This window comes from Phocoena phocoena, chromosome 1 (assembly GCF_963924675.1).
Source record: "Phocoena phocoena chromosome 1, mPhoPho1.1, whole genome shotgun sequence".
Taxonomy (NCBI): Eukaryota; Metazoa; Chordata; class Mammalia; order Artiodactyla; family Phocoenidae; genus Phocoena; species Phocoena phocoena.
This window is the reverse complement of record NC_089219.1, coordinates 16526621-16540975: the sequence shown is the minus strand read 5'-3', so window position 1 is coordinate 16540975 and position 14355 is coordinate 16526621.

The window sequence follows — 14355 nt, the reverse complement described above, 5'->3', positions numbered from 1 at the left end:
GTCAGCTCAGTGCTCAGGCCGAGACCGGAGGGTGTCCTCCAGCCCCGGCTGCACTTAAAGGAAGTTTTCCTCACAAAGGCCTGTGAGAAAACCCCATTGTCCGAGGAACAGTGTCCCCATTTTGCCCTTTATTTCTAAAGGGACTTGTGAGCAGGCTCCAAGCTCCAAGAGGGAGTATGTTGCTTCCTCTTCTCAGTCCTGGAGAAGGCTGCAGGCCAAAAGGAAGGGTCAAGGCTGTCTGCTGGGGGCTGGATTCCAGAGGTCAGAGCAGATTCAGGCAGGCCCAGCCATAGCAGTCCCATGGCATTTCCAGAATGAAGGCAGGAAGGAAGCCATTCTGAATAAGCAGAAAGAGAGTTTGGCTGTACGCAGGAGGCGGAGAGATCTCCTCCACCCTGGCCCCCCTCTCCCCCATGCATATAATGGCTTTTATCATCACTGATAAAACCTTCCTGAAGATTCACCCATCCTTCCGGCTGTGCATCAGTCTGTCCATCCATTTCCCTGTCTTCAATGGACACTCCTGAGATGGGCCTTGGAGATGCTCTCCCTGGGGGCTGTACCACTTTAGCATCCCACTTCCTGTTAGATGCAAATTTGGGGACCCAAGAATACTTTAGGCCTTGGGCAATGGCAGGCTGATAATGGGCAGATTGGGGATTACTTTAGCAATGTTCTAAAAGGCTCAGTAGGTGTCTGACCTATTTGCTTTTAGCCAAATACATGGAGACTTTGCCACTTATCTGTGTCTAGGACATGACCTGGGGATATTCATCTCCTGACAACTAACCTTGGGCTCAGTGCATGCCCCTGCCCTTGGTTTAATGGATGGCTTCTTCCTTGACGTGGCAAAGCCATAGCAGGTGTGGAGAGATATTGCTAATTGACCTCTTGTCCAGAGTCTGCATCCCAGCAGAAGCGTGAGAGGAGGAGTTGGGTCTCCTTGTCAAACAAAGAATGCTTGGGAATTCCCTGGTGGTCCAGTGGCTAGGACTCAGCACTTTCACTGCTGCGCCCCAAGTTCAATCCCTGGCTGGGGAACGAAGATCCCGCAAGTCGCATGTCACAGCCAAAATAAATAAATAAATAAATAATCTCAGACAAAGAATGCTTAATGGGATGAGTTTGGGAAGGACCTGAGGGGCCTTCAGCTTTATCTCCTGCTAAGTCCCCCACCTCCTGGCCTCTGCTTATACTAAATATAGCTGGGCATGGAGAATTCAGCTTTTTGGCTGTGATCCCGGACTCAATGTTAACTTGGATCACAGGCCTCAGGTCTAAAGTGTCTAGTTCTTCTTTATCTTCTTTCAAACAGGCCAATTTCAAAGGAACCACGCACGTCTCTTGTAGGAATTTACTAAAGACTACAAGACATTAACAACCTCCAAAATCCTGAAATTTTCCCACAAGTCTCACAAAAGAGCAGCCTTGGAGGTACCTTGGTTTGAATTCCAAGATTCAGACTACAGCCTAACTGACTTCTTCACCACCAGCTCTTTGAGAATTGCCAACCTCCCAGGCAGAAGCCCTGGCTCCGCCTGCACCATACCTCCCTACTCAGCCCCACAAGTTCTGCACCACAGGGTCTATTATTTGCCATATCCCACTTCAGGTCCCTGTTTCCTTATCAGTTAGGAAGTTGTAAATAACAAAATCTAACTTCGCAAACTGGTTTTGAAAATAAAGGAAATTTACTGGCTCGTGAAACAGAAAAGTCTGCATTCAGGAGAGGCTTTTTCCCCCAGTGGTTCAGTGATGCAATCAGGACCTGGTTTCCCTCTCTTTCCATTTCTCAGCTCCTTTTCTTCTCTTTTGGCCCCAATTTCACCCAGGTGGAGGTTCCCAGGTGACATATGGATATGTGTCACCTATAATATATCAAAAACGTGGAAATCTGTTTCCCCAGACAAACACAAGCCTTGGAATTAAGTCTCGTGCACCAAACCTCCATCACGGACTCCCTAATCCAGTCACCACAACGATTGATTTAAGCCGATCCAGGCCCACCTGTGGAGATAGGATAAGGTTTCCACCTACCCAATCTGCTCCAAAAGGAGAAGAGGGAAGTGGATGTGGGAGAGGCAACTCACAAATGTCCCCCACACATGACTCTAGGACCTGGACAAGTACTCACACTCTACATTTATGGGCTCTATACTTGCCAAAGCACTTTGAAGTGAATAATAATAAAAATATTTTATATGTATAAAGTAAGATATATATATATATATATATATATATATATATATATATATATATATATATATATTTTTTAGCGGTACGCGGGCCTCTCACTGTTGTGGCCTCTCCCACTGCGGAGCACAGGCTCCGGACGCGCAGGCTCAGCGGCTATGGCTCACGGGCCCAGCCGCTCCGCGGCATGTGGGATCTTCCCGGACCAGGGCACGAACCCGTGTCCCCTGCATCGGCAGGTGGACTCTCAACCACCGCTCCACCAGGGAAGCCCGTAAGATATATTTTTAAATACATAAATCATCTATGTTCATGTCAGAAAGTTTGAATCCAAAAAATAAAAAGTAAATTAAAATACCCTGTAGTCTCATCACACAGGGATATCCAATTTAACACCTTGGTATTTATCTTTCCCAATTTAAAAGCAAAACAAAACAAAAACTCTAAGAATGCGATCGTAGGATACATATGAAACAAAAATGTCTACATTTAGGTGAGGCTTTTCCCAGTGGCTCAGTGATGTAATCAGGACAGGGTTTCTCTCACTTATTGAGGAAAGCACAAAGGCCCCCACTTTTCTCACTTAATACATAAACATTTTTCCATTATCCTATTTTCTCCTCTGGGTAGGGGTTATTATAACCCCCATTTTACAGATAACAAATCCAAGGCTTGGAGATCAAGTTAGGAGCAGGCAGCCAGGGTGCAATTCCCAGCCCAGGCCCCTCACCATGGTGGCTTCAGGTGGGAGAGAGGATGCGCTGCTGGGCATTCGGGAAGTGCCCGGAAGCAATTCTGGAAGGTGAGAGTGACCACGTGCTGCACCTCCCGAACAGTCTTGTCCCCTTTCCAGCCTCCTTCGAGGTGGTTCCAGAGGTCTCTGGGCACTCAGAGGAAGGAAGACCAATGGGTTTAATGTTTACCACCCCAAAGTGCAGTGTCATGGAAACCCAGGGACTCTGGACTCTCCCTCTACTTCTGGGGGTGGGGTAGGCAGGGCAGGGGGCAGGGGGCAGAGGGCAAGCACTCCCCCTCAGAGGCCAACTCCTCCAGCTTGATTTTTCTGTGTGGGTGCAGGGCTGGAATAAGCATGTGATGTGGGGAGAGCTCAGAAGGCCTGAGTCCCCACCCCCCAGCAGTCTCAAATGAAAAGGCTGTCATAATGGACAGTGGCCCAGACTCTGAAGCCAGATGACCTGCAGTCAAATCTGGCTCCACTAGCTGTGTGACCTTGAGCAAGTGAACCTATCTGTGCTCAGTCTCTTCAGCTGTGAAATGGGAATAATAATACATACCCCTACAGAGTTGCTGAGGGGTTTAAATAAGATAATCTATATTAAACCCCTTGGGAGAATGTATGGCATATAATAAGCATTCAATAAATATCAGCTATTATTATTATTATTTTATTAAATATATGTGTTAATGAGTATTCTAGTTGCAGGCAATAGAAAACCACTCCTGCTGGACTAACAGAAAAGATGAATTTATTTATTTTTTTGCGGTATACGGGCCTCTCACTGTTGTGGCCTCTCCCGTTGCGGAGCACAGGCTCCGGACGCACAGGCTCAGCGGCCATGGCTTATAGGCCCAGCCCAGCTCTGCGGCATGTGAGATCTTCCCGGACCGGGGCACGAACCCGTGTCACCTGCATCGGCAGGCGGACTCTCAACCACTGCGCCACCAGGGAAGCCCCAAAGAGGAATTTATTAAAGGGAAGATTGTCATGAAGGTAGGCAGCCAGGGTTCCAGAAGCGACTGGAAGCAGGGATTTTTTTTTGGCTGGGGGAAACATTCAAAAGCCTTTGTATTCAATTCTTGTTTTAATTGAGATATAGATGATGTACAATATTATATAAGTTTTAGGTGTACAGCATAGTGGTTCACAATTTTTAATGTTTTACTACATTTATATTATTGTAAAATATTGGCTAAATTCTGTGTGCTGTACAATATAACCTTGTAGCTTATTTATTTTAAACATAGTAGTTTGTACCTTTTAATCCACTACTCCTATCTTGCCCCTCCCTGTTTCCCTCTCCCCACTGGTAACCACGTTTGTTCTTTATATGTGTGAGTCTGTTTCTTTTTTTGTTATATGCATTAGTTTGTTTTATCTTTTAGATTCCACATGTAAGAGATATCAAACAGTATTTGTCTTCTCTGTCTGACTTGTTTCACCTGGCATAATACCTTCCAAGTCCATCCATGTTGTTGCAAATGGCAAATTTTCATTCTTTTTTACGGCTGAGTAGTATTCCATTGTATATATATATGTACCACATCTTTATCCATTCGTCTGTCGATGGACACTTAGGTTGCTTCCATATCTTGGCTATCATAAATAGTGCTGCTATAAACATTGGGTGCATGTATCTTTTTGAATTAGTGTTTTCATTTTTTTTCAGCTATACACTCAGGAGTGGAATTGCTGGGTCATATGGTAGTTCTGTTTTTAGTTTTTTGAGAAACCTCCATATGTTTTCCACAGTGACTAGAAGCAGGGATTTGATCAGTCACCAATTCAGACCATTTTCAAAATTAGTTTCTTCTCTCTGTACCTGCTTCACTCTGACCTCCCTGCAGACCCACTTTCTCTTCTTGCCAGTCGTTGCAGCAGGACCTGGCCCCCCAGGGCTATCTGGCAAGTGCACTGAGGCATTGCAGTGCCAGTGCCCAGGAGAGAAAATTGGATTGTCCCGTCTGGGTCACATGTCTACTCCCGCTCCAATCAACTATGGATGGGGTTGGGGTCATGCAGTGCCAACATGGCAGCTCTTAAAGAATTGGGGACTGGCCTGTGAAGGGGTCTGGACACTCAGATGATGAGAGGCTATCATCCCACTTCCTTCTGTTACAAACCACATTTGCTCCTTGGTTCTCAAACTGAGAGAACAAACTCTCATTCCCACTCTACCACACTTACTTAGAGGGCCTGCTTGCAGCATCCCTCATCCCAGGGGAAACCCTACCACAGCATCTGTTACTCTAGGTAGCCACCACAACACACCCCTTTACACACACCACACACACACACACACACACACACACACCCCTCTGGACGTAGCTGATCAGCTCAGGTTCAGCCAATCCCTAGACTTGTCCCCTGACTCCTCAATCAATCAGAATCTGAACCAAGAAGCACTAATGGGAGGGCAGTTGTTGACTACGAGAAAGGGAAGGCCAGGTTCTCCTGGGTGCCAGGGGCCATGTGGAGCTATGTGGAATCTGAGCAAGTGGAGTGTGTCCGCTGGATGAGAGGAGAAGGGAGCAGTTGCTCAGAAAGAAACTGAGGTAAGAGAGACCTGCAGCCCAAGGCACTGGGCAGGTAGCTTCAGTCTCCAACTCTCCAGTTCACATGTCCAGTTCACATGTCCAGCACTGGCTGCATTTAGCTTTTCTGGGCCCATGGAGCTCCCTGGAAATTCCAATATGGCCTCACAATGCCCTCCACCCAAGGTTTTGTTTCATGTCACCAAACATGCCCAGCCCAGAAAAAATTCACTTCCTTATTTCTCCCTAAAACAAATAATCCAACTTCCTTATTCCTCCGAGGAGAGAAGACTCCACAAACAACCCACCCCCTTATTTCTCCTACTTAAAGCCCCATGGACATGTGTGCATAGAGCGTGTACCAGAAACACCCATTTAAGGACACTTAGAACAATGGTTGGCGCCACAATACTCTCCTTGTCCCAACGCCACCTGACCTCCCCCAGTAGAGAGGGGACAGAAAGCAACTTTGGCAAAATGACCAGTAGAAACAATCGTTATGACTGCCAACTCCAGATTGTGGGCACGGCATCCCTGGGGGCAGAAGGGGAAGATCCCCAGTGTGCACGGCCCCTCTCCATGCCTCAGAGCTGGGCTGGTCATGGCGCGTCAAAGTGGGGCCAGAGTAGGACTTTGAGGAAAATATCTCCCCCGAAGCACCACTCTCGGTGCTTCTGCACTTAATTAGATGCGGAAGTTGTCTGTAGACTAAGCAACCATTCACTGGGAGGGAGGTGGGTTAGAATCTGCCACGGAGGCCACCTCTCTCTCTCTCTCTTTAATATATATTTTATTTATTTATTTATTTTTGGCTGCGTTGGGTCTTCGTTGCTGCGCGTGGGCTTTATCTAGGTGCGGCGAGTGGGGGCTACTCTTCGTTGCGGTGCGTAGGCTTCTCATTGCAGTGGCTTCTCTTGTTGTGGAACACGGGGTCTAGGCATGCGGGCTTCAGTAGTTGTGGCTTGCAGGCTCTAGAGCGCAGGCTCAGTAGTTGTGGCCCACGGGCTTAGTTGCTCTGCGGCATGTGGGATCTTGCCGGACCAGGGATCGAACCCGTGGTTAAGAATCCGCCCGTGGCAGGCGGATTCTTAACCACTGCAATACTGGAAGTCCCTAGAGGCCACCTCTCTTCCCACCACGTTCCCACCACGGGTAAGTAGCTCAACCAAGACCTGGTTCCAACTTCCTCTCTCCTGCAGCAAATCAGAAGATTTATTTGAATTCAGTGATGATTTTTTTTTTTTTTTTGAGCCCATGGTGTGCTAGGACCTGCCCATGATTAAATTACACACATGCTAATTCCTCCTTGGCAGGAGACACTGTTAACACCGAAATCTTATTTCCTTATTTATAAGATGACAAGGTTGGACAAGGTATGATCTCAGGCCCCGACTTGCTCTGATGGTCCAGAAATGAGGTATCTCATTGCTACCGTGTGTTATGACAGTGGATAGTAGACTGTTTTACTCTTTATTCTTGGGCCATTTTCTACACCTGTTTCCTGATTTCTTGGTGTCCCCAACACAGAGAGTCTGTGTGGAGTAAACTGATAATTGCTTGCTGAGAATCCAGCTAGTGCCTGTGAGATGAGACAGGTTCCTGTCTGGCCGACTAAAAGCCTGATGTCAGACTGATAGCACAGAGTGGTCCTGACAGGTGACATGTCAACATCCCGAGCCTAGGTGCAGCGGCAGTCCCTGGGCTGGGCCGGGTCACTCTCCCACCTCATCTTGCTCCACACCCACCCTCCCTTGGCAGCTAGTGGTTAGGCGAAAAAAATGTGGCCAGGGTACCAGAAAAGTGAAAGAAACACCCCCAGTCCAAACAATACCCGAGAACAGAAGTTCATTTCAACAATCCTATTCAAATTCTGCCATCAGTAAGTTTAAAATATGGAAATATAAGCTAATTTTAACTTTGGCATATGTGTTAGGTGTTTGTGGTTTAATGTTATTTATATTTCAAATTACACGGGAAGAAGGTAGTAAGGGGCACCACAGTGCTCAGACAACTAAAGGTCTAAAGCGGGCCCTGGTGCTGGAATTCGGGTCCGCAACCTTGGAACTGGTGGCCCCAAATCATCACTTTTCTCTTTCTCTGGGTGGATGGCCCTGTCTGTTTTCTTATCACCATCTCTTAAAATATCTTAAGATCTTAGTTGCAAAACAACGCTCAACTCACCCAAACAACACTTAACTAGTTAAATCCAAGTGGCTTTGTTTATATTAACTTTTTTTCCCAGGAGGAGGGGTTGGAGGGAGGAAAACAGTCCCTGCAGAAATTAATACCAAGGTTGTTAATTGCTCTTTATCCCAAGCAGGTTGAGTTGATCCCAGACCAAAAGGAAAATCCTCCATTCTCTGGAGTATTTTGGAAATAGGTGGGACAGGGATTCCACGGGATAGTCAAGAGTCTGTGGGGCTGGGTGGAGACAGTTTGTTTCCTTTTGCTTACCTTCAGGTGGTTGTTGGCCTGTGTGAGTCACCACCTGTGCTATTACTGGTTGATACGCTTCTTCAAGTGGGTGCACGTTTACATTCTTCTAAATTCCAATAGATTCATTTTAGAATTAAATCACTATTTAAAATGGGAAACCAATTTCATTTGCCATAATTAGAAGCTAACCATGACCATAGATTCAATGAATTCTAGCTTGAATCTGTTGCCTGCCAAGAGCTTTTAACAAGTGGTGGGGAGGTGTTGATGATGTATTGGCCCAGGGAGAGTGAAATAAAATTGAAAAAGGAAAGCTTTCTCAATATGTGATTTGAGGTTATCTAAGATCACATCTGGATACCACCCCAGATGTGATTATGGGTCATTTTTTTTTAACATCTTTATTGGAGTATAATTGCTTTACAACGGTGTGTTCGTTTCTGCTTTATAACAAAGTGAATCAGTTATACATATACATATATCCCCATATCTCTTCCCTCTTGCATCTCCCTCCCTCCCTGGGTCATTTTTATGAGGCTGTGAGCTCCCTGGGAGAGAGAGGTGGGTTGATGTCCTTGTTAGCAGAATGTCTTACCTACATTGAGTGCACGGTAAATATGTCTACGTGTTGGGTGCCCTAAGCACAAGGGCAGCCTGCCAGGGCTGTGACAGCCCAGGGGCCAGGTCCTCCCTCAGACTTCTAACTTGGTGAGAGGTGGAAGAGCCTATGGATAGGAGTGGGAGATGGAGCTTCACGATCTTGAACTGCCACTAGGTCCCAGGGTCTTACAAGCAGGGCAGGGCTGGGGTGAAAGTTCCCCACTTGCCTCACCCTGGTGTGACCCAAAAGGGTCTGGAGAGCTGGGTGAGGCCGACCTCTTTTCTGGGAGAACAACGCCCCAACACAATCCATGAATTGGCCTTTTGGTATTTGTAATTCTTAAAAGAACAATAATTTGTTGCCACTTTTCCTGTGGCCTCCAGCCAATGTTTGCTTTCTGCCTATTTTCAGCTTTTGCTGCTAATTTGAGGCAAATTGCCAAGTGTTTGAATAGGATGGAATTACATTCCCAGCTTGGGAATTTTATCTCTTCCCCCACCACCCAGGAGCGGGGAGGTGTTTTGGAACTTGAAATTCAACTTTGGCAATTATATTTCATCTTTTCAAATTTCCGAGCCCTGGGGGCTTCAGAACCAACCTTGACCTCTTTGTTCTGATACCTAGTTCCTGCCTTGGGTAGAGTATCAGCCCCGAGGCCCCCAGCCTGGAGGCTCTGGGCCCACCTCAGCAGAGGGCCGCTGGTTACTGAACACCTACTGTGTACCAGGCACTGCACTGTCAGCCGGGTGGCTACTGCCAGGATATTCTTGTGCTCTTAGGAAACAGTTTCTTGGCTTCGTTCTCGCTGGCTCTGTCGTCCATCTGAGGTGTGAAGTTGATTCCAGAATGTCCAGACAAGAATGCTTTCAGATCTTAAGCAATGGAGCATTTCTAACTACCACCTCCACTCCCCACCCCACCCCTACACGCCAGCTGGAAAGTTCCTCAGGCGCAGCAGGTGTTCAGAATAGCATTACCACCCATCCCCACCTCATCCTGCCATCTGGCCATAACCAGTCCCTTTACCTCGCAGAACCTTGGCTTCTTCAGCTCAGAATGGTCTCCCGACCCCTCATGTCTGGTCCCCACTAGGAGTTCCTACCTCACTGGCTTTGCCTTTTATCCATGGCTCACACCAGTGTCCTCCCTGGCTCTCCCTCCTTATGTCCAGACCATCTCCAAATCCTGTTTGTTTTACCTGATAAACCCCTAAATATTTCTGGCCACTCCCCTTCATGCCCACCACCACCATCCTGCTCCAGGAAACCAGTTCCTCACCAAGATGAGTGCAGGTCCTCCCCCATGGTCTCAGGATGTGACACTGCTCTCTCTTCTCAGGGCAGATCTGATCATATCATGCTCCTGTGCTAAAGACCTGATTTCTAACTATGGCTGCCTGAGCCTTGTGAGGTCTGGCCCTCACCACCTTCAGCCACATCTGGTCCTTGCTGTAGCTACCTGGGCCTTCCTTTGGTTCCTTGAATGCACCATGCTCTTGCCTGCCACAGGGCATTTGCACATCCTGTTTCTTCTTCCTGGAAAGCCATCCTTTACTCCCCCAAAGCCTTGCTTCATTCTCTCCTATTTACTAAGTTCTTAGCTAAAGGGTCACCTCCTCCTCGATGCCCTCTCTGATCAGCAGCCCTGAGAGAGTCAGGGCCTCATTATACCCTCTCAGAGCACTGGGTACTTCTTCACCTTACTCTAATGTGGTTATTTGATTAACCATCTTCTTGACTGTAACCTTCATGAAGGGAGGGACAGTGGCTATTTAAAGTCACATTGTTGTCCCAGAGCTTAGCACCTGACACACAGTAGTTGAGTGAATAAACGATTGTATGAAGGCTGTTCTGAGAATCAAATAAAGAAGAGGGAGTGGGAAATGGAGAGGGAATTAATGTTTGGAAGGTGCCCACATGGTGCCAGGTGTTTCAGATACATTGTTCTAACTAATTTTCACGAACCACCAATTTTACATTTGAGAAAACTGAGACTTAAAGATATTAGGTAACCCACCCATAGTACACAGCCAATAAATGGTAGAGTTAGGATAAGAGCATATTCTATTTAACTCCAATGCTCATGATCTCCCCTGTTCCCCAGTCTGCCTCCAAGTTAAAAACATGAAAGAATGTGTTTTGCAAATTCTTGAGATAAATATTAGTCTTTTATGACCATCCCCAGAGCTATCATTACCATATTCATAATAGATGTGGAGGGAGGTGGGGAGTTGTTGGAAAGAAAAACATTCAGGGGTAATGGAAAGGTCTGTATTCTGTTTGGGGTGGTGGTAGCACAGGTATGTATATATTTATTGTAATTCATTGAAATGTGCACCTAAGAGCTGTAAATTTTACCGTATATGAATTTTACCTCCATGCCACAGCTATGAATAGTTGGTACTACTGAGGAAATTTGACTATGTCTCCATTAGCTAATATTATTGTATCAATGCTAAATTCTGTCAAAGTTTAACCACAGAGTTACCATGTAACCCAGCAATTCACTCCTAGTACCTAAGAGAATTGAAAACACGTATACACCCACACACAAAAATTGTACATAAATGTTCATAGCAGCATATTCAGAATAGCCCCAAGGTGGAGATAACACAAATGTCCATCAGCTGACAAATAGATGAATAAAATATGTTTTTTTAAAGTAGAAAGAGCATGAACAAATAATTTTCAAAGAAAAAATCTCAACCTGAAAAAAATAAAAATAAAACAAAATGTCAGCTACATATAAAAGAATGAAATTAGAACACTTCCTAACACCATACACAAAAATAAACTCAAAATGGATTAAAAACCTAAACGTAAGGCCAGACACTATAAAACTCTTAGAGGAAAACATAGGAAGAACACTCTTTGACATAAATCACAGCAAGATCCTTTTTGACCCACCTCTTAGAGGAATGGAAATAAAAACAAAAATAAACAAATGGGACCTAATGAAACTTAATTTGCACAGCAAAGGAAACCATAAACGAGATGAAAAGACAACTCTCGGAGAAAGTATTTGCAAATGAAGCAACTGACAAAGGATTAATCTCCAAAATATACAAACAGCTCAATATCAGAAAAACAAACAACCCAATCCAAAAATGGGCAGAAGACCTAAATAGATATTTCTTCAAAGAAGACATACAGATTGCCAAGATGCACATGAAAAGCTGCTCAGCATCACTAATCATTAGAGAAATGCAAATCAAAACTACAATGAGGTATCACCTCACACTTGTCAGAATGGCCATCATCAGAAAATCTACAAACAGTAAAGGCTGGAGAGGGTGCGGAGAAAACGGAACCCTCTTGCACTGTTGGTGGGAATGTAAATTGATACAGCCACTATGGAGAACAGTATGGAGCTTCCTTAAAAAACTAAAAATAGAACTACCATATGACCCAGCCATCTCCCTACTGGGCATATACCCAGAGAAAACCATAATTCAAAAAGAGTCATGTACCACCATGTTCATTGAAGCACTATTTACAATAGTCCGGACATGCAAGCAATCTAAGTGTCCACTGACAGATGAATGGATAAAGAAGATGTGGCACAGAGAAGCAAGAAGAACTACAATCCTACAGCCTGTGGAACAAAAACCACATTCACAGAAAGAGAGACAAGATGAAAAGGCAGAGGGCTATGTACCAGATGAAGGAACAAGATAAAACCCCAGAAAAACAACTCAATGAAGTGGAGATAGGCAACCTTCCAGAAAAAAATTCAGAATAATGATAGTGCAGATGATCCAGGACCTCGGAAAAAGAATGGAGTCAAAGATGGAGAAGATGCAAGAAATATTTTTAAAAGACCTTGAAGAATTAAAGAACAAACAAACAGAGATGAACAATACAATAACTGAAGTGAAAAATACACTAGAAGGAATAAATAGCAGAATAACTGAGGCAGAAGAACGGATAAGTGACCTGGAAGACAGAATGGTGGAATTCACTGCTGCAGAACAGAATAAAGAAAAAAGTATGAAAAGAAATGAAAACAGCCTAAGAGACCTCTGGGACAACATTAAACACAACAACATTCACATTATAGGAGTCCCAGAAGAAGAAGAGAGAGAGAAAAGACCTGAGAAAATATTTGAAGAGATTATAGTGGAAAACTTCCCTAACATGGGAAAGGAAATAGCCACCCAAGTCCAGGAAGCACACAGGGTCCCAGGCAGGAAAAACCCAAGGAGAAACATGCCGAGACACAGAGTATCAAATTGGCAAAAATTAAAGACAAAGAAAAATTATTGAAAGCAGCAAGGGGTAAAGAGACAAATAACATACAAGGGAACTCCCATAAGGTTAACAGCTGATTTCTCAGCAGAAACGCTACAAGCCGGAAGGGAGTGGCATGACATATTTAAAGTGATGAAAGGGAAGAACCTACAACCAAGATTACTCTACCCGGCAAGGATCTCTTTCAGATTCCATGGAGAAATCAAAAGCTTTACAGACAAGCAAAAGCTAAGAGAATTCAGCACCACCAAACCAGCTCTACACAAATGCTAAAGGAACTTCTCTAAGTGGGAAACACAAGAGAAGAAAGGGACCTACAAAAACAAACCCAAAACAATTAAGAAAATGGTCATAGGAACATACATATCAATAATTACCTTAAACGTGAATGGATTAAATGCTCCAACCAAAAGACACAGGCTTGCTGAATGGATACAAAAACAAGACCCATCTATATATAGGCTGTCTACAAGAGACCCACTTCAGACCTAGGGACACATACAGACTGAAAGTGAGGGGATGGAAAAAGATATTCCATGCAAATGGAAATCAAAAGAAAGATGGGGTAGCAATACTCGTATCAGATAAAAGAGATTTTAAAATAAAGAATGTTACAAGAGACAAGGAAGGACACTACATAATGATCAAGGGATCAATCCAAGAAAAAGATACAACTACTGTAAATATTTATGCACCCAACATAGGAGCACCTCAATACATAAGGCAACTGCTAACAGCTATAAAAGAGGAAATCAACAGTAACACAATAATAGTGGGGGACTTTAACACCTCACTTACACCAATAGACAGATCATCCAAAAAGAAAATAAATAAAGAAACAGAAGCTTTAAATGACACAAGAGACCAGATAGATTTAATTGATATTTATAGGACATTCCACCCAAAAACAGCAGATTACACTTTATTCTCAAGTGCACATGGCACATTCTCCAGGATAGATCACATCTGGGGTCACAAATCAAGCCTCAGTAAATTTAAGAAAATTGAAATCATATCAAGCATCTTTTCTGACCACAATGCTATGAGCTTAGAAATCAGTTACAGGGAAAAAAACATAAAAAACACAAACACATGGAGGCTAAACAATACGTTACTAAATAACCAAGAGATCACTGAAGAAATCAAAGAGGAAATCAAAAAATACCTAGAGACAAATGACAATGAAAACACGATGATCCAAAACCTATGGGATGCAGCAAAAGCAGTTTTAAGAGGGACGTTTATAGCAATACAGTCCTACCTCAAGAAACAAGAAAAATTTCAAATAAACAATCTAACCTTACACCTAAAGGAACTAGAGAAAGAAGAATAAACAAAACCCAAAGTTAGCAGAAGGGAAGAAATCATAAAGACCAGAGCAGAAACTAATGAAATAGAAATAAAGAAAACAAGAGCAAAGATCAATAAAACTAAAACCTGGTTCTTTGAGAAGATAAACAAAATTGATAAACCATTAGCCAGACTCATCAAGAAAAAGAGGGAGAGGGCTCAAATCAATGAAATTAGAAATGAAAAAGGAGAAGTTTTTCATAGGAGAGAAAAACAAATACCATATGCTAACACAGGTATATGGAATCTAAA